This window comes from Periplaneta americana, chromosome 16 (assembly GCF_040183065.1).
Source record: "Periplaneta americana isolate PAMFEO1 chromosome 16, P.americana_PAMFEO1_priV1, whole genome shotgun sequence".
Classification (NCBI taxonomy): Eukaryota; Metazoa; Arthropoda; class Insecta; order Blattodea; family Blattidae; genus Periplaneta; species Periplaneta americana.
This window is the reverse complement of record NC_091132.1, coordinates 136,352,178-136,375,780: the sequence shown is the minus strand read 5'-3', so window position 1 is coordinate 136,375,780 and position 23,603 is coordinate 136,352,178. Positions and strand designations below refer to the sequence as shown.

At 36.1% G+C, this 23,603-nt stretch overlaps 1 protein-coding gene and 4 non-coding genes across 11 annotated transcripts in view; 3 read left to right on the top strand and 2 right to left on the bottom strand.

Moving 5' to 3' along the window:
- The window catches only part of LOC138691244 (carboxypeptidase D-like), a 136,138-nt gene extending 130,739 nt beyond the window's left edge, over positions 1-5,399 (bottom strand). For 3 of the 7 annotated variants that reach the window (XM_069813060.1, XM_069813064.1, XM_069813058.1), the window contains exon 1: positions 5,226-5,385. The gene's annotated coding sequence lies outside the window, so the exon portion shown is untranslated. Of the gene's footprint in view, positions 1-5,225 lie in introns of all 7 variants that reach the window. The other 4 variants (XM_069813065.1, XM_069813061.1, XM_069813062.1 and 1 more) reach the window with 4 other exon arrangements.
- On the bottom strand, positions 411-482 carry TRNAS-GGA (transfer RNA serine (anticodon GGA)). The gene has a single exon. It is a non-coding gene; the product is annotated as a tRNA-Ser (tRNA).
- On the top strand, positions 1,213-1,284 carry TRNAS-GGA (transfer RNA serine (anticodon GGA)). Its single transcript has one exon. It is a non-coding gene; the product is annotated as a tRNA-Ser (tRNA).
- On the top strand, positions 1,595-1,666 carry TRNAS-GGA (transfer RNA serine (anticodon GGA)). The gene has a single exon. It is a non-coding gene; the product is annotated as a tRNA-Ser (tRNA).
- Positions 1,984-2,055, top strand: TRNAS-GGA (transfer RNA serine (anticodon GGA)). The gene has a single exon. It is a non-coding gene; the product is annotated as a tRNA-Ser (tRNA).
- Positions 5,400-23,603: the final 18,204 nt, after the last annotated feature.

Genomic DNA, 23,603 nt, shown 5'->3' with positions numbered 1-23,603 from the left:
AAATACAATTAATAATAATACTAATAATTAATACTAACAATAAATTATAATAATTATAAGTAATAATAATAATATTAATAAAAACAGGGAACATCCTAAATTAAATGAAGCACGATCATATGTAAGTAATAAGGTGTTACTCTCTCATTCAATCATTGCAATAAGATGTATAAAATCACATGAAATATCATTCATTAACTAAGCATTTTGTAACTCGAAATATGTTATATGATAATGTAGTTAATGTAAATAATAGTTAATATTTATTATAATGGTGTTGTATATTATCTTGTGCCTGTTCACTATTTAATTCATATTGCACTTCATAGTTTCGAATATGCAGAACTTTTTTTTTTCAAGAAAACTCTTCAGCTTTATGATGAGAGAGAGATGGAACGGAGAAAAATTCTCTCCGGCGCCGGGATTTGAACCCGGGTTTTCAGCTCTCCGTGCTGATGCTTTAACCACTAAGCCACGCCGGATACAATCCCGACACCGTTGAGAATCGTCTCAGATTAAGCTCCATCTCTTGGGTTCCCTCTAGTGGCCGCCCTCTGCACTACGTCATAGATGTCTATGCACGCAGGACCGAAGTCCATACATGTGTAGAGGTGCACTCAGATGAGTGACTGGTTGGCCGGGGTCCGACGGTATGGGCGCCGTCTTTAAATCACAAAGTGATTTATTACGCATATCATATTTATTTTGATGTACCGAAGTACATATGATATTTCCATGCAGATATTCTGCTTTCTCAGATGATGAGAGAGAGATGGAACGGAGAAAAATTCTCTCCGGCGCCGGGATTTGAACCCGGGTTTTCAGCTCTCCGTGCTGATGCTTAGTGGTTAAAGCATCAGCACGGAGAGCTGAAAACCCGGGTTCAAATCCCGGCGCCGGAGAGAATTTTTCTCCGTTCCATCTCTCTCTCATCATCTGAGAAAGCAGAATATCTGCATGGAAATATCATATGTACTTCGGTACATCAAAATAAATATGATATGCGTAATAAATCACTTTGTGATTTAAAGACGGCGCCCATACCGTCGGACCCCGGCCAACCAGTCACTCATCTGAGTGCACCTCTACACATGTATGGACTTCGGTCCTGCGTGCATAGATATCTATGACGTAGTGCAGAGGGCGGCCACTAGAGGGAACCCAAGAGATGGAGCTTAATCTGAGACGATTCTCAACGGTGTCGGGATTGTATCCGGCGTGGCTTAGTGGTTAAAGCATCAGCACGGAGAGCTGAAAACCCGGGTTCAAATCCCGGCGCCGGAGAGAATTTTTCTCCGTTCCATCTCTCTCTCATCATCTGAGAAAGCAGAATATCTGCATGGAAATATCATATGTACTTCGGTACATCAAAATAAATATGATATGCGTAATAAATCACTTTGTGATTTAAAGACGGCGCCCATACCGTCGGACCCCGGCCAACCAGTCACTCATCTGAGTGCACCTCTACACATGTATGGACTTCGGTCCTGCGTGCATAGATATCTATGACGTAGTGCAGAGGGCGGCCACTAGAGGGAACCCAAGAGATGGAGCTTAATCTGAGACGATTCTCAACGGTGTCGGGATTGTATCCGGCGTGGCTTAGTGGTTAAAGCATCAGCACGGAGAGCTGAAAACCCGGGTTCAAATCCCGGCGCCGGAGAGAATTTTTCTCCGTTCCATGTTCCATCTCTCTCTCATCATCTGAGAAAGCAGAATATCTGCATGGAAATATCATATGTACTTCGGTACATCAAAATAAATATGATATGCGTAATAAATCACTTTGTGATTTAAAGACGGCGCCCATACCGTCGGACCCCGGCCAACCAGTCACTCATCTGAGTGCACCTCTACACATGTATGGACTTCGGTCCTGCGTGCATAGACATCTATGACGTAGTGCAGAGGGCGGCCACTAGAGGGAACCCAAGAGATGGAGCTTAATCTGAGACGATTCTCAACGGTGTCGGGATTGTATCCGGCGTGGCTTAGTGGTTAAAGCATCAGCACGGAGAGCTGAAAACCCGGGTTCAAATCCCGGCGCCGGAGAGAATTTTTCTCCGTTCCATCTCTCTCTCATCATCTGAGAAAGCAGAATATCTGCATGGAAATATCATATGTACTTCGGTACATCAAAATAAATCTTCAGTTTTAGTTTAACCCTTTTATTGTCATAAACAGCTAAACAGTTACTTCTTAACACGAGGGTAAGTATTGCGTACGCATGGGATGAGAGAAATTTACGCTCTCTTGTCTGAGTAGGCCTAAATCATTCGTAATGCGCGAGGGAACAATTAAAGGCAGTTTAAAAGCTTTGGGACGAGATTGAAGGGGTTCGTTTGGAGATTTACAATAAATAATTAATTTACTTTTAACATGCATACTACTCTTAAATGACAATTTTTCTAAACATATAAATTAAATTAGAAATGATTGCAATGAACGAATGTAGGCTTACATTTATGAAAGAACGAATTTCTTATAGCAACTTAAACTGTATCATTTAATCTATAGCAAAGATATCCCTATATAGCCTAGGCTAAGAAGGCGCTTCGGGAACATGGCGGTAGCGCTCCATTCTTTCTTGACCTCGGCACTAGAACAAGGTGGTGTGATCACCACTCTGCCCCGACAGCCTTTTACCCCCAAGGAAGGCACGATACTCAATTAGATAGGAGGTTGAATAAACTTCGGCGCCGTTCTAGGTATTTGACAACGAGAAAAATCCCGTCACCAACCGGACTTGATCCCAGAACCTTAGTCCGTAGCCAGTTGCTCTAGCAAAATGAGGTCAGATGTCTTAATTTTTGGATTACAGAGAATATATTTTCTGTCTAACTAGAAAACAAAAGCCCTGCGTCATATTTGGGTGCATAATGATGGAAAATGATTCCTCAGGATCATTTATGTACATAACTTAATGTATTGTCTTCAAAGCAATATGGAGTGTAAAAAAGTTAATAGAGTTGCAGGGAACGCTTGGAAACCTTTAAATTTTGTTGTGAAAATTATGAAGAAGGGCAGTATCAGGTCAGATAGATTTTCTAAAGAGAAAGACGGCAAAATATGTAAAACGCGGATAGGAGTATGGTGAAGATAAACTGAAAAAATTGGTTTGGGAAATGCTGGGAAGTAGGAGGAAAAAGCGAGATTGCTTTAAATACACAAGGCCTATACACGACATAAAGCATGGGGAGATATTCAAGCTCTTTTGAAAAAAAAAAACCCTGTGTATTATGGGAGAGAGTACCATTCTTTTAAAATAAAGTGCCGGAATCAAAATAATGGATGTAGGAAAATGTTCATTCATGAATCGTGTAATAGCGGGCTGGAACAAGTTGCTTGCAACTGTCTTTACGGGCCTCCTCTGAGCGTAAATAAATTTGAAAACATATTGAAAAATAGCTTATGACATTTTTGTTCTTATTAATATTAATCAATATTATTTTAGGGCTATTCCACTATTAGGAGGTTCAAAGTAGTGTAGGTGCAACATAATCATTTAAGTAGACATGAAATTAATTATTTAAGTTATGTAATTAACTGAGTCTACATGTAATTAATTATTTAAGTTATGTAATTAACTGAGTCTACATTTAATTAATTATTTAAGTTATGTAATTAACTGAGTGTACATGTAATTAATTAAGGTGATTTGTATATAGTTGCTTAAGCTGAAAATGGTTGGGTTAATAAAAATAAGTTTGCATGTAACTTAAATTCACTTTTGGTTAGGTTTATTTTTATTTCGGTTTCATTTATAGTTATTTTATTTATGTCAACTGATTCATTTATTACTAAGTAGCTGTAGTTCATACATACATATTTGTACATAGTTACTTAAGCTGAAAATGGTTGGGTTAATAAAAATAAGTTTGCATGTAATTTAAATTCACTTTTGGTTAGGTTTATTTTTATTTAGGTTTCATTTATACTCCTAGTTATTTTATTTATGTCAACTGATTCATTTATTACTAAGTAGCTGTAGTTCATACATACATACATACGTACATACGTACGTACGTACATACATACACACATATCAAATGACTTCATTTACATACGTCGTATGTCTTTTGAAGAATAGTTAAAAAAATTAAACTATAAACGTAATGACATTCTTAACACGATAATGAAATTGTATTGTTGCAAATGCTTAAAAAGTATAATGAGAAAGCATGTGTCACCTTCTATGACACTCATTCTTTTATTATGGAAGATGCTACATACGTATTATCGCCGCGCTCTCATGGTTTAACATGTCGGCATCATACAATAACGTGCGGTGTTCTTTTAAAAACATAATTTTGCCGACCGATTGTTGCTCTGTAGGTTTCACTCTAAGCGTCACGTTGTCACGTCTACTTCCTCGATAAGATTAAGCACTAGTTTGTTATATTGTTAAATGACTATTATTATTATTATAGCCTTATTATTATTATTATTATTATTATTATTATTATTATTTCACATACGAGTACGTTGACATTCTTAACTCTTAATAATAATTTTTAATCACATACCTTAATGTTCGTCCTCAGCACAAGACATTGCAACCTCGGTTTTAGTCCACGTGGATTAGACAAGTAGGTGTCATTTAATAATGGAAGCAGCTTATTGGTTGCAATATTGAAATTGAGGTGAGTGATTGGAGCGGCGACATAAGAAATTGAAAACAATAATGCAATTAAATTTCAAAGACCTGCTGAACGTTATGCACGAGGCCGCTCAAAGATCTGCCGAATGTTAACCATGAGAGCGCGGCGATAATACACTCCAAGAATAACTCGAAATCTATATTTTATAGCACTGTAATACGTTTTCTTATATTTCATATAATTATGAATTATTTTCCTTTGCCTACTGCGCATAATGAGAAATAAAGTTGGTTCATACGGTAACGTTTGAAGTTCGTATTCGAGAGATCCCGTGTTCAAACCCCATAGCCGACAAACCTGACGGGGCTTTCATAAATTCTCTCGGTCACGAAGGCAAATGCCGATTCATGATTCATCATCGCCTTAATCACCAATATCATAAATAATTATCACAATCTAAAATCATTTACGTGATCACAAGCCATCTGTACGATAATAGAAACAGGAACAACAATAGTAAAAATAGCCTACTGATATACTCAAAGATCCTACACAAGCGCTGACAAGATATGTTAAAGCGTGTATAAATCAATTTAACAATACATTATATATAGTACTCACCAGTGCAATTGCTGTCGTTGAATACTAAGATAAGATTCACGCGACGCTGTTCAGATTTTGCCGGTGTGTCGACAAGTAAAATCACACGTCTAACGCTGCTGTTAATGACGTCCAGCCCGCTCGACGGAAGCCAAGGCACTGACTGAGTGGTGGCGCGCTGCTATTGTGATACTCGTGGTCGTGACAGAAGGAAGCAGTTAGGGGCAAGCGGCTCGATCACACAGGCGTCTGATAATGACTGATTGATAACTGAAGAGTGCAAATGGTGTAGGCCTACGTATTGAGAGAAGACAAGTTTAGTACACAAAGTGCTTTAATGACTTGGGAGCGGATTTTTATGTGCTAAAAAATTTAAATATATTTATTTTTTATGTCCTAAAAAGTACGAAAATATTTGCTAAAATAAAAAAAATATATATTTTTTTTAATATGACAAAAATACCTTACTTAGCTTGAAAAAAAATGTTACTAGGTACTCACCAATCACACTTGAGTATCAGTTGCTAGTAGTTGTCCGAGAATTGCAGTGAACAACAATAGTAATATACGGTACAAGAGCGGTATGTTGACGTTTTCATGGTCGAGGAAAAGATTGAAAAAGCGAAACGTAGTTGAGCTTTTTTAATTTCCGAGAACATGAAAACAAACATACCGCGAGTGTATCGTACATTATTTTACATACCTGAAAGACGAATTTCTAATTAGTTGCAATGAAATCTCCATGTTGGTTTCTGTTTAATGACGCCAACTTCGGAACACCAAAATATCTTTCTTCAACATTGTTGCTGTAAAATGTTTTCTGTGTTTACTATACTCCAGCAGGCCGTGATATACGTCTGTCTTTTTTTTCCCCCAGTCTATAAATGCGAACTTAAAACAAACGGTAAGGTTATGTAATGATTTATTTTTCATTTTAATATTTTAACAATATTATTTATATAACATATTGCAGTAATAACATCGGCATCTGGAATCTCGTTGATTTTTTCACGGCTTCCTTAATGTTACTTGTATCAGGAATGCAATAAGTTTCGTGGGGTTGTAGACTTTGCTTAATTTTTTCAAATATTTAAAAACAATAATTAACATTGCAATTTAGGTGAAATTGCAGTGGTAAGTTTCCAATTTATAATTATTACTATGTTAAACGTCTCTAAAAATAATATGTTAAAAGCCTAAAGCAGTAAAATGAATGTCGCGCTTAAGGGGTAAGAAGAGGGAAATTGTTATGTGTGTTACGTTGGGAATACTGAATGTGGTATTTCACACTTACCGCGTATTGGTTCTGTGCGGAAAACAAGCAAATACGCACGATCTCGCACAAAGGTCATTTCCAAATTCTCCATCACAAATGCATGCCCATTATCTCTGAAGAATGAATTATACTGTGAAAACGATCTTTCCACATCACAGGACGTCAGACGTGCATATTTAAAGAGAGGAATGTCACAAACACCTACACCGTCAATTTCACCTACAGGTACACCCTCCAATACTTGAGCAACTTTACACATTTTTTATATCTACTGTTTTGCCGTGAAGCAGCGGCAATGTGCTTGTTTCCAGACAAATGTTGGGTTACCTGAGAGCTCTGATCTGCACTTACTGATTTACCACATGGTTGGCAAAACAACACTTTTTCGTCGGTAGTAAAAATGTTTTTAAATTCATCTACATATTGCTGTAGACGCGATCTTAAACTCGATTTGATTTTAGGCTTCTTTTAAGAGGCTAATATACACACGTCTTAACGTAAATAATGTTTTTATAGCTACTAACTGACAATGTCGGAGAAAAGCTTCCTATAGCGACCCCACCACGTCTACACTACGCAGCTTATGCTTATGGTCCGATAATTGAGAATCATAACAAGATGTATTTCCTCACTTCATAGGCACGAGCGAGAGGCGAGAGATTTGTTTAAATTAAATAATGTTTGTGCCCGAGTTCTTATCCGTTGTGTTTCACAAACAAAGCGCGAAATGAATCATCTTCAGCAACAATAAACATTCCTAATTATGTGTTGCAAGATCTCTCCTCCTTGTCCATGTTAATTTATTCTCATATAAGAACACTGATATGCTACCTAGCAGTTCTCAGAACTTGAGGCGATACTATTAAAAAAATGAATCACGGATAAACCACACAGCCCATACAAACACGAAGCAACCAAGAATTCTTAAAAAGATAACTTATTTCTGAGTGATATAATTGATTTAGTTTTAAAATATTTAAAAGTTCTTGTAAAAAAATTATTTAGGTGAAAAAACTCCAAGATTTATGTGTTTATAATAGATTTCCTGAAAATATGTATTTACATAAATTTTTTGTGAAAATATGTGTTTTTATGTGAAATAAAATTCGGGTTTTAAACTTGAAACTTGACATTCGGAATTTTTAACTTCGTTAATTGTGTTTTATCACACGCAAGAAAAATATTTAATTACATACGAATCCGCTCCTTATTAATGACGTACGAGTGCGCGTGAAGTTTCTTAGGCAGGGGTTCCCAGCGGTGTATCGCGCAGCCCCATGGAGTGTGTCGCTGAAGTACTTTATTTAGATTTTATCATGGACAAATTTTTAATTCGAAAAATACAATCTGAATCGAGTTCTGGGTTAGATGACAGCAGTACTAATTCAAATAAAGTGAGCGAAAATTCACTTCATGGTTCACAGAAACGAACTGCGTTTCGTAAATATAGTGCTGAATACTTGCAATTTGGTTTTACGTGGCGTGGAGATGAATGTGAACAAAATCCCGAGTGCCTTATACGCGGAAATGTTTTCTCAAATCAGTCGATGGTGTGGAATAAACCAAAAATTAATTTAGAACTCCCGTTTTCAAATTAGGGGAGACTGTTGTACCTTCAGCATAGTGTACCTTTGAACATTTTTTGTTTTTTAATTTTTGCTGCTACCTAGAGGACTCAAACTGACGTAGATTGAAGAGAAAGCCGCTAAGTAGCTCTAGTAGTAGTTTCGTTTTGATTTATTGCAAAGTGTGAGTTTCGTGGTCAAAAGAAGTATTTTTAGTACCAAAAGTAAACATTTCGTTCATTGATATATGTTTTCTAACACAAAACCAGATTGTATTTGTTAATATCTTTCAAGTACGGTGTGTTCCCTATCATCTGATAAGTAATAACATATTTTAATTTCCATGACTTATTCGAACTTCTAGTTTTGGGAGCCATATTTGTTTAAAAGTGCACCCTCTTGTACCTTTGAACACAAAATATCTTGTACCATGGAACATGTTCCAAAATACACGATACTATCGGTTTTTGTTTTTCTTTTATTTTAAGATAATGCCACGAAGTAAGTCTGGAGTTAAGAGGCCCCCAATTGATCCGGATGTCTTGAAGAAAACTGTTGAAGCAGTTATTGCTCCTCCAGGAAATAAAATCTCAATCAGAGAAGCCTGCTCTGGTTTATGATGGCAAATACATTTTAAACATGATTGTCAGTTTTTACAGCTATACTCCCACCTACATTCCATGTGTTCCAACTTACAAGAGAGTATGTTTCAAGGTACATGAACCTGTTGTACCATTGAACACATTACATATCTCTTCATTTTACTTTCTCCATCCTTAATAGAGCTGTAAAAGAGGAAAATACATACAGGAAGTTGTAAAGGAATCTTCAATAATTATTTCAAGCATTTTTTCATTTAAAAAATATAATTTTTCAAAATTAAAAAAAAAAAATAAAATGTGAAAAGTGTTTAAAGGTACAATAGTCTCCCCTAATACTTGTATAAATCAGCATTTTCTACCATGAAAATAGTGAAATCTAAAAAAAGGAATAGACTGATGCATCTTGAAGTTGATTTACGTGTTGGCCTGTCAATCATAAGGCCAAGTATAGAGAAACTCTGTGCAACCCACGAGCACAGACTTCACATTAGTGAGTTTTCAAAAACGATAATAAAAATCTTTCATCGGACATCCAGTATAGGTAGGTTGGGATTTTTGAAACACAGGTATTGAACCTTTATTATTTTCTAATGCCACTCAAGTTGCTGCTTTTTTTTTTTCGACCTATCTACAACGCTGGATGTCCGACACTACATAGCAGTTGTTATCAGTGCTTTTTTTTCTCTGGCGGAACGCGCTGGAACAGCTTAGACCTTGAAAGACTTAGTTAGACGAAAAGGAGGTTTAAAACGAGAAAATTCCCGTGCAATGAACAGTAATCATCTCCCCGTTCGGTATAAAATATTCTACACAGAGTTCCACCATCTTTTTCTCCAGTAGAAAAGCACTAATTATTATTATTATTATTATTATTATTATTATTATTATTATTATTATGTGTCGTCAGTCAAAAAAGGTTGGGAACCACTGCTCTTAGGTACGCTGACTTTACACTCACAACTCACTGGTAATGGACGTGATTTCGTAGCATTTGTTTACCATTATTCGGTAGATCATTGCTTACTCCCGCACTTCTACTGGCACATTTAATTTCCTCTCTCAGTTTTTTCATATCCATACATAGTCTACACATACGGTCGGTCTCTGTAGCGCTGGCCTTCTATGCTCAAGATTGCGTGTTCGATCCCTGCACAGGTCGATGGCATTTAAGTGTGTTTAAATGCGACAGACTCATGTCAGTAGATTTAGTGGCATGTAAAAAAACTGCGGGACGAAATTCCGACACATTGGCGACCCTGATATAACTGTTACAGTCAGAATGCGAAATCCGTCAACCGGAAGTTTCTAGCTCTGACACAGCTCTTTAGGAAATTCTAGTTTTCACTTACGTAATTGAGTTACGTCCAGAAATAACTATGGCTATTTAGGAAATTCTAGTTTTGACTAATATAATTAAGTTAGATCTAGAAATAACTGATTGTTATTAGTAAAAACCCGTTGTAACGATTTCAAGTAAGATACAACGCATCCTGCAGTTGGTGTAGGAGGTAACATCATAATACGCATTCCGGATGTCGACAGGGGAGAGGCCGATTTGCGAAACCTCATAGGAATCGCGCTTAAGAGGAATGACGACGACTTGTATAGAAGTGGAACAAAGTAAGTATGAAATTTTTCAGAAGGTTCACTGACATTTAAAAACTGATAGTGTAGTTAATTTCATCAACATCCGGTACATAACAATTTCTTTCTTTCAGATCCGAATTTGATGTAGTATGTCCTCAAATTTTCTTGACACGAGAACAGGTGCCAGATGCAGAAATTTCGCTGAGGACTGCAGCAAAGAAAGAAGCCATCGGAAGCGAACAAGGGTTCGTCCGTTGTGCTTGCTTATGTGTGAAAAATAAAATTCTCTGCAACTCTAAATGTCACAATAGCATGCCTTGTCGCAACAAGTTACTTGTGAGACAAAAATAATAATATTGAGTTCTGTAACGTAATTATTCGTAATTCAACAACAAAAATAGACATGTTTAAGTATCCCATAACATAATTATTTGTCTAATGAAACTATTTTGTGTTTCAACAACAACAATACCAATGATATTAATATTCATGTGCAATTAGCAATTTCCCCTCTAAAGTTCTTTTAGTAATAAGTTATTTCTAGATGTAACTGAATTACCTAAGTGAAAACTAGAATTTCCTAGGGTTTTGACGGATTTCGCTTTGTGAAATCGTTACAACAGGTTTTTCCTAAAAAAATAATCACTTATTTCTAGATCTAACTTTACTATAGTAGTCAAAATTAGAATTTCCTAATGATCCATAGTTATTTCTAGATGTAACTGAATTACGTAAGTAAAAACTAGAATTTCCTCGGGTTTTGACGGATTTCCCTTTGTGAAATCGTTACAACAGGTTTTTGCTAAAATAATAATCACTTATTTCTAGATCTAACTTTACTGTGGTAGTCAAAATTAGAATTTCCTAATGATCGATAGTTATTTATAGATGTAACTGAATTACGTAAGTGAAAACTAGAATTTCCTCGGGTTTTGACGGATTTCCCTTTGTGAAATCGTTACAACAGGTTTTTGCTAAAATAATAATCACTTATTTCTAGGTCTAACTTTACTGTAGTAGTCAAAATTAGAATTTCCTAATGATCCATAGTTATTTCTAGATGTAACTAAATTACTTAAGTGAAAACTAGAATTTCCTCGGGTTTTGACGGATTTCGCTTTGTGAAATCGTTACAACAGGTTTTTACTAAAAAATAATCACTTATTTCTAGGTCTAACTTTACTGTAGTAGTCAAAATTAGAATTTCCTAATGATCCATAGTTATTTCTAGATGTAACTAAATTACTTGAGTGAAAACTAGAATTTCCTCGGGTTTTGACGGATTTCGCGTTGTGAAATCGTTACAACAGGTTTTTACTAAAAATAATCACTTATCTCTAGATCTAACTTTACTGTAGTAGTCAAAATTAGAATTTCCTAATGATCCATAAGATGTAACTAAATTACGTAAGTGAAAAGTAGAATTTCCTAAAGAGCTTTGTCAGAACTAGAATTTCCTAGAAAGTTCGGGTTTTGACGGATTTCGCGTTCTGATTGTAACATAACCACTGCAGTTTCGAGCGTCATTAAATAAACCATAATTGATTGCTTCATCCACACATCTTCACTTCTTTATTCGTACATCTGCACTACGTACAGCATTTCTTTACTTCCCACCGTAATTCTTCTCATTCTTCCGTACTTATTTTCGTATCATGGTACCTTGATACCAAAACATCGCTAAGATATGCTAAAAACAAATAAGTATCGGCATTTGAAGCTGCAGTTATAAATTGTTGAAGAGTTCGGATCTCATGGAATTCTGATACGTCGTAAGGAATACTGAAAACAAAAATTTGATTGCGGATATGAGCGGTGTTCAACAGAGATGGTGTTCGTAATCAGCATGTGTGGACTGATGAAAATTCTCATGCCGTTGAAGAAATAAGGCATCAGCACCGATTCTCAATCAACTTACGGGCAGGCGTTCTTGGCATAGATTAATGGCCATACGTGCTACCACAGAGATTAACTGGGGCTCGTTATCAGGACTTTCTTATTAGCGGATTGCCTACTTTGCTGGAGTATGTGCCATGTCAGCAAAGACTACAGATGTGGTTCATGCATGATAGCACACGAGCACATTTTTTCTGCAATGAGCGTGAACACCTGACGCTGACATTTCAGGACCGCTGGATTGATTGGGGAGGCCTCACACTTTGGCCTGCTCGTTCCCCAAACCTAAATCCCCTAGAATTTCGGTTTGGTAAATTTCAACGAGTGCGTTATTCCTTACGCTGAAGGGAAGATGAATGGACGTCACATTTAGCACCTCCTATGAACAAGTGTACAGATCTCAGAAAATATGTGCTGTAGAACCCATGTTTATGAGACATTTTTTCTTGTTCGATGCATACTATCACCTCCTAAAATATTGGATACTTTTTAACACCCTGCATATTTATTTATTTATTTATTTATTTATTTATTTATTCATTTATTCATTTTTATTGATTTATCTATCTATCTATCTATCTATCTATCTATCTATCTATCTATCTATCTATCTATCTATCTATCTATCTATCTATCTATCTATCTATCTATCTATCTATCTATCTATCTATCTATCTATCTATCTATCTATCTATCTATCTATCTATCTATCTATCTATCTATCTATCTATCTATCTATCTATCTATCTATCTATCTATCTATCTATCTATCTATCTATCTATCTATCTATCTATCTATCTATCTATCTATCTATCTATCTATCTATCTATCTATCTATCTATCTATCTATCTGTCTGTCTGTCTGTCTGTCTTTCTGTCTGTCTGTCTCTCTGTCTCTCTGTCTATCTGTCTATCTGTCTATCTGTCTATCTATCTATCTATCTATCTATCTATCTATCTATCTATCTATCTATCTATCTATCTATCTATCTATCTATCTGTCTGTCTGTCTGTCTGTCTGTCTGTCTGTCTGTCTGTCTGTCTGTCTGTCTGTCTGTCTGTCTGTCTGTCTGTCTGTCTGTCTGTCTATCTATATATCTATCTATCTATCTATCTATCTATCTATCTATCTATCTATCTATCTATCTATCTATTTATCTATTTATTGATCTATTCTGGTAGAGTTAAGGCCATGAGGCCTTCTCTTCCACACTACCAGAAATGAAATACTGTACCGTCGTGAGGGGTGACTTTGTGCCAGGAGGGTGACTTTGTGCCATTCGCGCATTTCATAAAAAAAACGTAAGGAAGTAGTCTTGAAAACCGTCGCAATACATAATTAAGTTATTTACAATTCATATCCTAATCCTACTTTATGATAGGCCTAAATGACACTTTATATTCACAGAATAACCTATAAAAATCGGCTAACGCTCACAAATCAATTTCATATATGGTTAACTGTACAAATGCGTAGTAAATGTGTGTATTATAATGCTGTAAAACACTGAATTCTACATATTGTAAATAAACATAGTATCTTAATATGAAATATAAGCATGAGGTTGTTTAATATTTTAAAGTGCATTCACGGAACACTAAAAATATGTAGCTCAAACGACTGTATCGCCAAGTTTAGTTGTGGTTCTGGCTGTATGAGGTCAGAACATTGCATTGTCTTACGTGCTGCTCATGGTCATGCCTATCTATAGTCGATGTTGCAATTAACCTTGCGATTTGAAAATCCCAAATGCGCTCTCTACAGATAATTGTTATGCATGCATTATTGAAGTGTGCTACCACGACGTACTCTATGGCCGCGTCCACACTGAAAAAAGTTTCGTTACATTTCTTTATTAGCATTGCAATCAATTCATGTTCATGAATATTTTTTTGTGATTCTTGATAAAATCGCCTTCTATTAATTCTTTGTTACACGCTCATGAATAATTTTTGTTAACATGAATGAGGCTTTCCATTACCCTCTGCCATGTTTTAGGCCAACTGTTGTTACCGATTGCTATGTTCTCCAGTCGTTCACAACCGTATCATTTCAAATTCGAAAAGATTAATAGAACACGGAAGTTACAGTTATTGTTTAATTTTATCAGCATGGAAGTGGGAGTAATCAAAGAGCGATTTAATTATTGCAATCATATTATCTTCTGCTGCGTCTGTGGACACGAATAGAAACACACACACACAGAAAAGCCAGAAAAGATGTTCACAATCATCTTCCACAAAATGCAGTACCAAAGACAAAGAAACAAAAGTAATCGATCAGAGAAATATACGAAACGACAGTTGCTAAATACGTCAAAATTGCAGTCAGTCAGTCAGTCAGTATGTATGTACGTACGTATGTATGTATGTATGTATGTATGTATGTATGTATGTATGTATGTATGTATGTATGTGGAGTAACGGTTAGCGAGTCTGGCCGCGAAACCAGGTGGCCCGAATTCGAATCCCGATCGGGGCAAGTTACTTGGTTGAGGTTTTTTTTTTTCGGGGTTTCCTCTCAACTCAATATGAACAAATGCTGAGTAACTATCGGTGCTGGACCCCGGACTCATTTCACCGGCATTATGACCTTCATCTCATTCACACGCTAAATAACCTAAAATGTTGATAAAGCGTCGTAAAATAACTTACTAAGACATACATACATGCATACATACATACATACACACATGCATGCATACATACATACATACATACATATACATACATACATACATACTGAACATACACACATACTGAACATTCACACATACTGTACATACACACATACATACATACATACATACATACATACATACATACATACATACATACATACATACATACATACATACATACGTACATAGGCTATACCCGGTGGCAGTAATATATAATATATAATATTTCATAAAGAGTACAGCAATAAATGACATAATTACAGCAATAAAATAACATAGATAAAATAAACGTAAAATTAATCATTTTAACTATAATAGTACATTATGAAACGAGCCTATAATGGTAGTAATTAAGATGAAAGTATGTTTGTTTATGAAACGAGCGTCTTAATTACCATTATAGGCAAGTTTCATACGACTTTTTATGCTCGACCATATTTCTAACTTGAAATTATTCAAAATTAGGTCATGTTATGGTGATGTGCGAACTGACCTGAATTGTGAGATGTGCGCAGACACGAAAGTATTGATTATTTTCCGAGGCCGAATGTCATTGACCTTGATAGAGAATAAGATGAACATTAGTCTGATATAACAAGGAAATTGATTTAGAATTGAAAAACGAGATGAAAAATTGAATTTATTTGAATATTATTTACAATTAACGCTAATTATTATAGTAACAATATTGGACAGTATTGGATTTCCAGCCTCCGTGACTTTTCGCTAATTGTCTTTAGATTGCATATCCGAGAATAATCGATACTTGCGGTTTTATAACGGTACAAAGGTGACTAGTCATTGGCTGAACACCTGAACTTTAATGAACAGGTGTACTTTAATGAGATGCATTAAAGGGCTACTACCAGGTGTATAATTACTACATTTCGGCATGGTCGAGCATAAATAAACAAATACAATAAACCTAGACTATGCTATAGGCTACATAACTCATACTATAAACAAAAGTAAATCTAACTTACAAGTAAATCTATTTCTATTAAACCCAACTATTGTCAACTTAAGTAATACTACAAATCACCTTAATTAATTACATGTCAACTTAACATTATACCTACGATTAAATTTTAGCCTAATCTGTTAAACCTTTTCTCAAGTGTAAGCTTATTGATTTTGAGACGACCCGTCTGAAGGATTGCCGCAGGTAAGCTGTTCCAATCTACTATTGAGCGGCTTACAAAAGAAAATTTTGCCACGTGTCAATTATTATGATATGCCATTAAGGATGAAAATAAATAAGAACGTGGAAACGAAAGAAGAAATAACACGTAAATAAAGACAAACATACAGTAGGGAGGTATCTGAATGAAAAATCAATGTTAAATACTCGTAGTCGCGAGGCCCATTCCGGTGCGAGGCCCTAGGCGACACCCTATTTCGCCTTTATGTAGCGCCGCCTCTGTATGTAAAAATGTTATAAAATGTTATGTTTTATTTAACGACGTTCGCAACTGCCGAGGTTATATCAGCGTCGCCGGTGTGCCGGAATTTGTCCCGCAGGAGTTCTTTTACATGCCAGTAAATCTACTGACATGAGCCTGTCGCATTTAAGCACACATAAATACCATCGAACTGGCGTGGAATCGAACTGCAAGTTCCCTGCAACTTTTACATGCCAGTAAATCTACTGACACGAGCCTGTCGCATTTAAGCACACTTAAATACCATCGAACTAGCCCGGAATCGAACTGCAACCTCGGGCATAGAAGGCCAGCGCTATACCAACTCCGCCAACCAGACCGAGCCTCTGTATGTATGTATGTATGTATGTATGTATGTATGTATGTATGTATGTATGTATGTACGGTATGTATGTATTTTTTTGTATATCAGCATGCTCCATTACATTGGAGTAATACTACATGTTTTACATAAAATATTACAGTAATTAGTACATAATTTATGACATGAGAACAAGATATTTACAATTTTGATTGAGATCTTGAAATTCTTGATACAAGTGTTGCCTAATTGTACCTCGTATATTTTAGGTTACCATCATTGTTAGTATTATTTCTAATTTCAATTACTGTTACATTTTGCCAAATTCTATGGATTTTATAAATTTTCTGAAGCTTTTGAGGTATGTTGTTGTAAACTTATCAAAAGGTGGAGGCCAGGTTTGACCTGTGAGTATTATATTAGCTCGTAGAATTCTTCTTTTAGTTTGTTGGAATAATCTTGAATCTGTGAAGGTACGATCTTGTGAAGCCATGACCTGTCACAATAGAAGGAAATTCTGCCCCGACAGGTAAATTTATCTTAAATCTGTCTTTAATTGATGGGAAGAATGATTTCGTTATTGCGCCTTTAGTTGAGATAGCTCACTGCTCTTGGCATTTTCTTAAGGTCTTTTCTCTCTCTTCTGTTAATATGGTATCTCTCGGTATTTTGTTATAAACTATTTCCCCTTCACCTTCTATGGCGGCTTGTTTGGCAAGACGGTCAGTTATTTCATTCCCCAGTATTCCGACATGAGCCTTCACGCACCTAAAGAGCATTGTCCATTGCTGTCTCTCCAATATGTACTGTATGTATGTATGTATGTATGTATGTATGTATGTATGTATGTATGTATGTATGTATGTATGTATGTATGTATGTATGTATGTATGTATGTATGGGCGAATGAAATTATGGATTGGAGCGTGAATATATCAATGGATGGATAACTTAATTAATGAACATGAGAATGCATAGATGAGACATGAATACTTATGTGGTTTGAAGAATGACATGGATGGCCAAGTAAATAATTTTTAATGAAAATTTTGGTAGATACAGGCCATTCGTTACCTCATGAAACAAACTTACGCATGAGAGGAAGAAGAAAGCGGACCAGGAAGCTTCCCTCCCTCTTGCAGATAGCTAGCACACTAAACCCCAATATAAGTTTATAAGCTACGGTGTACGTATGCATGTGGTTTTATGAGATAATGAAAGGCCTGTGAATGAGTGAGTGAGTGAGTGAGTGAGTGAGTGAGTGAGTGAGTGAGTGAGTGAGTGGGTGAATGAGTGAATGGCTGCAATTTCTATGGAAATAATGAGATGGTGGTGAGTGTGGTAGTAATTGTTATCTGTAAATGGAGTATTAGTGGAAATTGTGATGTGGTGGTTGTAGTTTTTAGGGGCGATCAACGTTATGATGGATGCATAAAGATTTCCTTGTTTGTGACTTTTGTAATTTTTGTAATACCACGTATGTCGTCCTTTTCTATTTTCAGAATATGCTTGAATACCTCATGAAATGAGTATATTGAAATGAAAGAGGGAACGTATGGAGAAGCCATCAACAGATTGCAGTACGGCTAGGCTTGGTATTGACGATACTCGTATTGCGTTGATATCGACGTTACGGAAGGATTTTATATTCAGTTTTTTATATTTTTTATTCTTAATGAATTATTGTATTCCATGTTCTATCGACATACAAACAATAGCAATAAATTGTTCCATTCATTAAAATAGCATAGCCTACGTCGCTTTATTTTAAATGTATTGCTAGCGAATTGCCCTCACCATAAAGTTGTTTTAACGTTCTATTGTATGTCACAGTTCCTAACTGTACTTGTACAGTATTATGTGTAAGTGAAATTGTATCCCTTTGTTCTATTTTATTCTTATTTGTTTTTTCCCTTGCTTACGTTTCATTCTTTCACTCTTCTCTTCAAATTCTGTGCATTGTATTCTTGGGATTGGTGTTTTACAGAATTTCCAACTATATGTTCCTTCCTATAGCATTAATAACATGCAGGATCAAATTATTCTGAATATCTGGAGATGTGCCTTTAAGAACAGAACAAAAACAACAATAAATTGTTCCATTTATTAAAAGATCAAGTTGATCTTTCATGAAGGCTTCTATTTTCAGTAAGTCTAGGGTTTGTAAATATTTCTACTCGCATTTTCTTATTGATTCTTTGGTTTCTTGATTTCCTCTAAAGGCTAATTAATAATTCTCACCGTCCAAGGTACCATAGTACCAGTACATCAGCAGTGTAACCAACTATTCGTCTATTTGGTGTCACATTTTAATTATGTCTAATAGCTTCTAAGCGTGATGTTTCCGCCAGTGTTCTATTGTTTCTTCCCAATATGTGGAACATTTCTGCATTTTCAATACGTTTTTCTCCCTGCATAAGCCCTGCTTTATAGCTTTTGCTTCAAAGTTGCTCTTACTGCAGAAGTACCAGTACGACTGTCGGACCATCGGATCTGTGCCCCTTCAGCGCTGTCGTCGTTCTTGGAAAAGCTAACGTCTATACTCACTCCATTCCACCCGCTTTCCTCCCACCACGTTAAACAGCAGGCCAAGAACCTTGCCGATTAGGGATGTTGCCAAACTTCTGACAAACGGTGTCATAAATAACTGGTCCTCCATGCTACAATATCATTTTTTTCAATCAAAATACATCTTGTATTTCTACATTTTTAAACCTAAATCCCATGTCTCGAATCACTTTCCGTAGCGTTTCTCTCCATCCTTGGAAATTATTGTTTCTCTCGCAACCTTCAGTAATTTCTTCAATGTTGGAAATTCTTTCCGCACGGTATAAAATTCTTGTATCTTTCTTCTTAAAATTCCTTGGTTCATATCATCTACAAGAATTAAAGGTTCCCTTGGCCTGTTCTTCCCTGGTGATTCTAACTTTCCATCTGCACAGATTCCTTCCCTCCTGATTTTCTTTATTAGGAGCTCTGGCCTGTCTATATAAAATACATATTAGTATTAGTTATGTAAGTAATTTTAATACGTAATCAATTGAAATAAAATAAGCCCCAACTGTGATCGCAGCTGCTCTTATCGTTGCCTGATTTATAGGAAACAGATATTGACCTGTTTGTTTATCTTCATCGCAAAATGCTATTACGTACTTAATATTTCTTTCGCCACTCCGTGCTACAGTGTTCATGTTGAGTTGACAACACTGGACTGCAAGTGCAAGTAAACTGTCCCGCAAGAAGGCTCAAAATTGTGAATGGTGGGGGAGAGAAAGGGAGAGAGGTAGAAAAAAGAGAGATATCAATGCAGGGAGAGGAATGAATTGCCGAGGCTGGGAAGGAATTAGGGTTCAGTTCGCATATCTTACAGAGGCACAGATCCGATGGTCCGACAATACATGGTTCTTCACCTGCTCAAAACATAGCCACCTACGTATATTTAGAGTACTAAGTACTTCGACACATAATCGTCTTTCTGGAACAAATTTAATTGAGGACTGTATATTTATTTCAGACTTAAGTTCATCGTCTGCTCAAATATTAGGCCTAAAGACAACAAAGAACTGCTTCGAAGAAAACTAACAGAATCAAAAGTCAGATTGTTCATGCCGATCATCACCTGATCTCTTTCCATGCTTGATAGAGATCGTTAAAAACTGCAGCATAAGAACTCTCACGGGAAGGAAACACTCTCGTTCGCTAGAGGTCTCCCAACACCAACGCGAAATATTCGCAGCGGTGGCAGAGACGAAAATTTTCGCGCATGCAGCGGCATATCATGTCGTAGCTCCTTTGATAGTCAATCAATCGCACTGTTATTTTTATGATTGGTAAGTCAATGTCTAAGGAAAGCATAGAAAAAAATTCGAAATCAAAATAGTTTTTAAAACTTGAAAAAAAAAATACTAACTTCGAAATGATCTGTTCAAAATAGACATTTACATCTCCAAAAGTTGGTTAGCGGCGAACTCATTTATTTTTCACGTTAGCTGGGGTGTCAAAGCGATTGAAATGTTAAGAAAGAATGGAAATTACTTTTAAAAATTTCCTTTATTCAAAGCCTTTACTGGTTTTCAAAGTACGGCGAGTTAAATAAAGTATAATTTACGCTTGGCGAAGAACTCAGGACAACCTTTTGCCTGTTAATACAGAAATCTTCGCTCTGATTTAAAATCTGCTTACAACGTATTTCCATCGCTTAAATTTTTTTTAGTTAATCGTGTTTTCAAATGTAATAATAAATGTTAAAATAAGTGTAATTATAATATTGAAATAAATATAATTACAATATTAGAATAAATGTAATTAAAATATTTCAAAATGCAATTAAATATTAAAATAAATGTAATAACAATATTAAAATAAATGTAATAACAATATTAAAATAAATGTAACTAAAATATTAAAATAAATTTGACTAAAATATTAAAAGAAAAGAATCAAAATGGCGGACAACGATACCTAGTATTTAGAGAGCTATAGATGTTGTGCTTGGGGTTGCAAACGTCAAAGGACTCATAGCTCTGAACGAGAGAACACATAAAAAAATAAACAAGTGTGGGTGAGAAAGTAGAGTCTACGTTTCTATTATAATGTAATGTGTCAAACCTCCTCCCCCTCAATAACGTATTTTTAGATTTTGTTATAATACGTCCTTCAAGAGAAGGAAGACAAGAAATCATGCCGAGTCTGAAGTCTGGTAGGGGTTTGTCCCGCAAGTATTGATATTCGCGTGTAATTAATAAAATTATCCTGTTTATGTGTAAGTGTATTCTCAAAGTGTGCATGGGCAACAAAGACAACTTGATGGAGCAGTGCCTGCTAGGTGTAGATTTTTCCTAATTAATCCTATAATATTTTTATTACTAAACGGGTACTTAATTTTTCGTCATTCACCTATATGAAGCCAGTTATGTAAACCAATTTACCGACAGAGTCGTTGCCCAGGGTGCATCATAGGAGGCAAGTCTACGTTACATCCACAAATAGATACCATCTCGCTATCACCAATTTCATCAACGCTAAATAACCCTGCAGTTAATACAGCGTCGTTAAATAACCAAGTAAAAGAAAAAAAAAAACAAAAATATTTTGAATGAATTGTGGATATGAAATGTGCCATTCATTATTAAGTGAAGCTGCAATTTGCATTCATTTTATAGAAAACTTTGGCTTCAAAAATTATTTCATTTTCATTTCACTTTGCTCCCTTGTTTCACTTTGCACCTTCCACTTTGCCCATACTCACCATTAAGAAATAAATGCTTGTATCGCCATCTTGATTTAATATAAAACGTGGCTTTAGCTTCCACAGTGTAGTAAAGTAAGTTAAAGTAACATATATAACAAACACAAGACACGAGTCACGAGTACGTACATTACTAATGCAAAAATAAAACGGCTGGAAACTTACACCAGTAATGTAGAAAAAAATCTTGCTCTGGCACAATCCAAACACCACTTCCCAACGACACAACTACACAAATTGAAGGCTCTCTAACTCCTCATCTAATATGTAGGCGAGCTTACATATATATTATGTCAGCACCAAACAGAGAGTTATTTCAAATTTTTCGCTTTATCTTCCCTTTCACTTTGCCTCTCTGTCCCCTATAAACTTCATATAGTATTTGAAGATATAATTATTTTCTTGTGTTAAATATTAACGTACCTTGTTAATATGTTTCGAACTATTTTCGGTCATCTTCGGAACTGGTCGTTGTTGGTCTTGGCGCCTCTTGTTTCCTGTGTGGGTGCGTTCGTAGTGTAGAGTCAAAGAGTGTATGTGTTTTGAAATTGAGTTGTGTGTTGAGAATATCGTTGGGGTGTGTTTTCGTGTGTCTGTATATTTCATATTGTTCTACTGTGTTGAGTTTCTGGCTTTTTGGTTGGATGTGCAGTATTTCCATGTCTGTGTTGATGCGGGTCGCCGTCGTTGTTGTTGGTGGTCGTCGCCCTCGGCTGCCGGCTCCGAAATATGGAGAGTATCTCGAGGATGCACGTCGATGTCAATAATTAACTATGTACACTGATCAATTTGGGCGCCAGCCTCCTCGAGATTACTCCGGTAGAGGATGAGGTCCCAGGTCAGCTGCAAAACGGTCGGGACATGGGGTTTGGGAGACGTGCTCGTAGGTTGTAATGATGTAGGCGCACACCAGAAGTTGTTGGTAAGAACTATGAAAACGTTTATTATTATTAAGTGTTCGTTTCAGATTAGCAGAAATGCGCGTCCAAGTGTATAATATCTCGCTCTCACTTCCCGCAAGTTGGTATACTAATTTCTGAGTTCACGTAATTATATATTTTGTACTATAAAACACCAGTAATATAACGGACAGTTGATAACGTGATGAGAGGAAAGAATTCAGACTTATAATAATAATGCAACACACGACTTCTAACTACACTCACTAAAAAAATTCTAAGTCCGTAAATTGTTATACTTCCGAGTTAGGTTTGCCGAGAATATGTGGAGTGCAACTTCTCCGTACGCGTTCTATATGCCTTCTGTCTATCTGCCAAATCTATCCCCTACTTTCAACCACCAAACATAGAATTTCGCCCTCCTATCTATATCACGTGTCTCTATTAAGAATCCTGATTGGCCATGATTACACTTACGTCACTTAAGACGCGTTCTTCAAAAATTGTTCGTTAACTAGAACATCTCCTACTTCCGGCGTCCTGACAATTCTCTGACATATACCAGATCATCTCTTTTGGAACCTGGCTTGGCGTCATCTTACTGACCACCCGCAGGCAAAGTCCATACATTCCCTCATCAGTCAACTCCACGCCTGGACACATGTTTCCTGCCCGCGTAGCTTCGCTTCAACCTTCCTGTCCACCTGTTACTTCCGTCTCAGATTTTGAAACTAACTTACACGTCCATGCTTCTTACTATCCATATGAGAATATTAACACGAAATACTAATCTAATCAAAACCTCCTTATCCTATACGAGGAACCGTCTCAGTGTTGATGTCTCTGTATGTGTGGTTGGCATTTGTGATGTGTTCTGCATATGTGGAGGTGTTTTGTATTT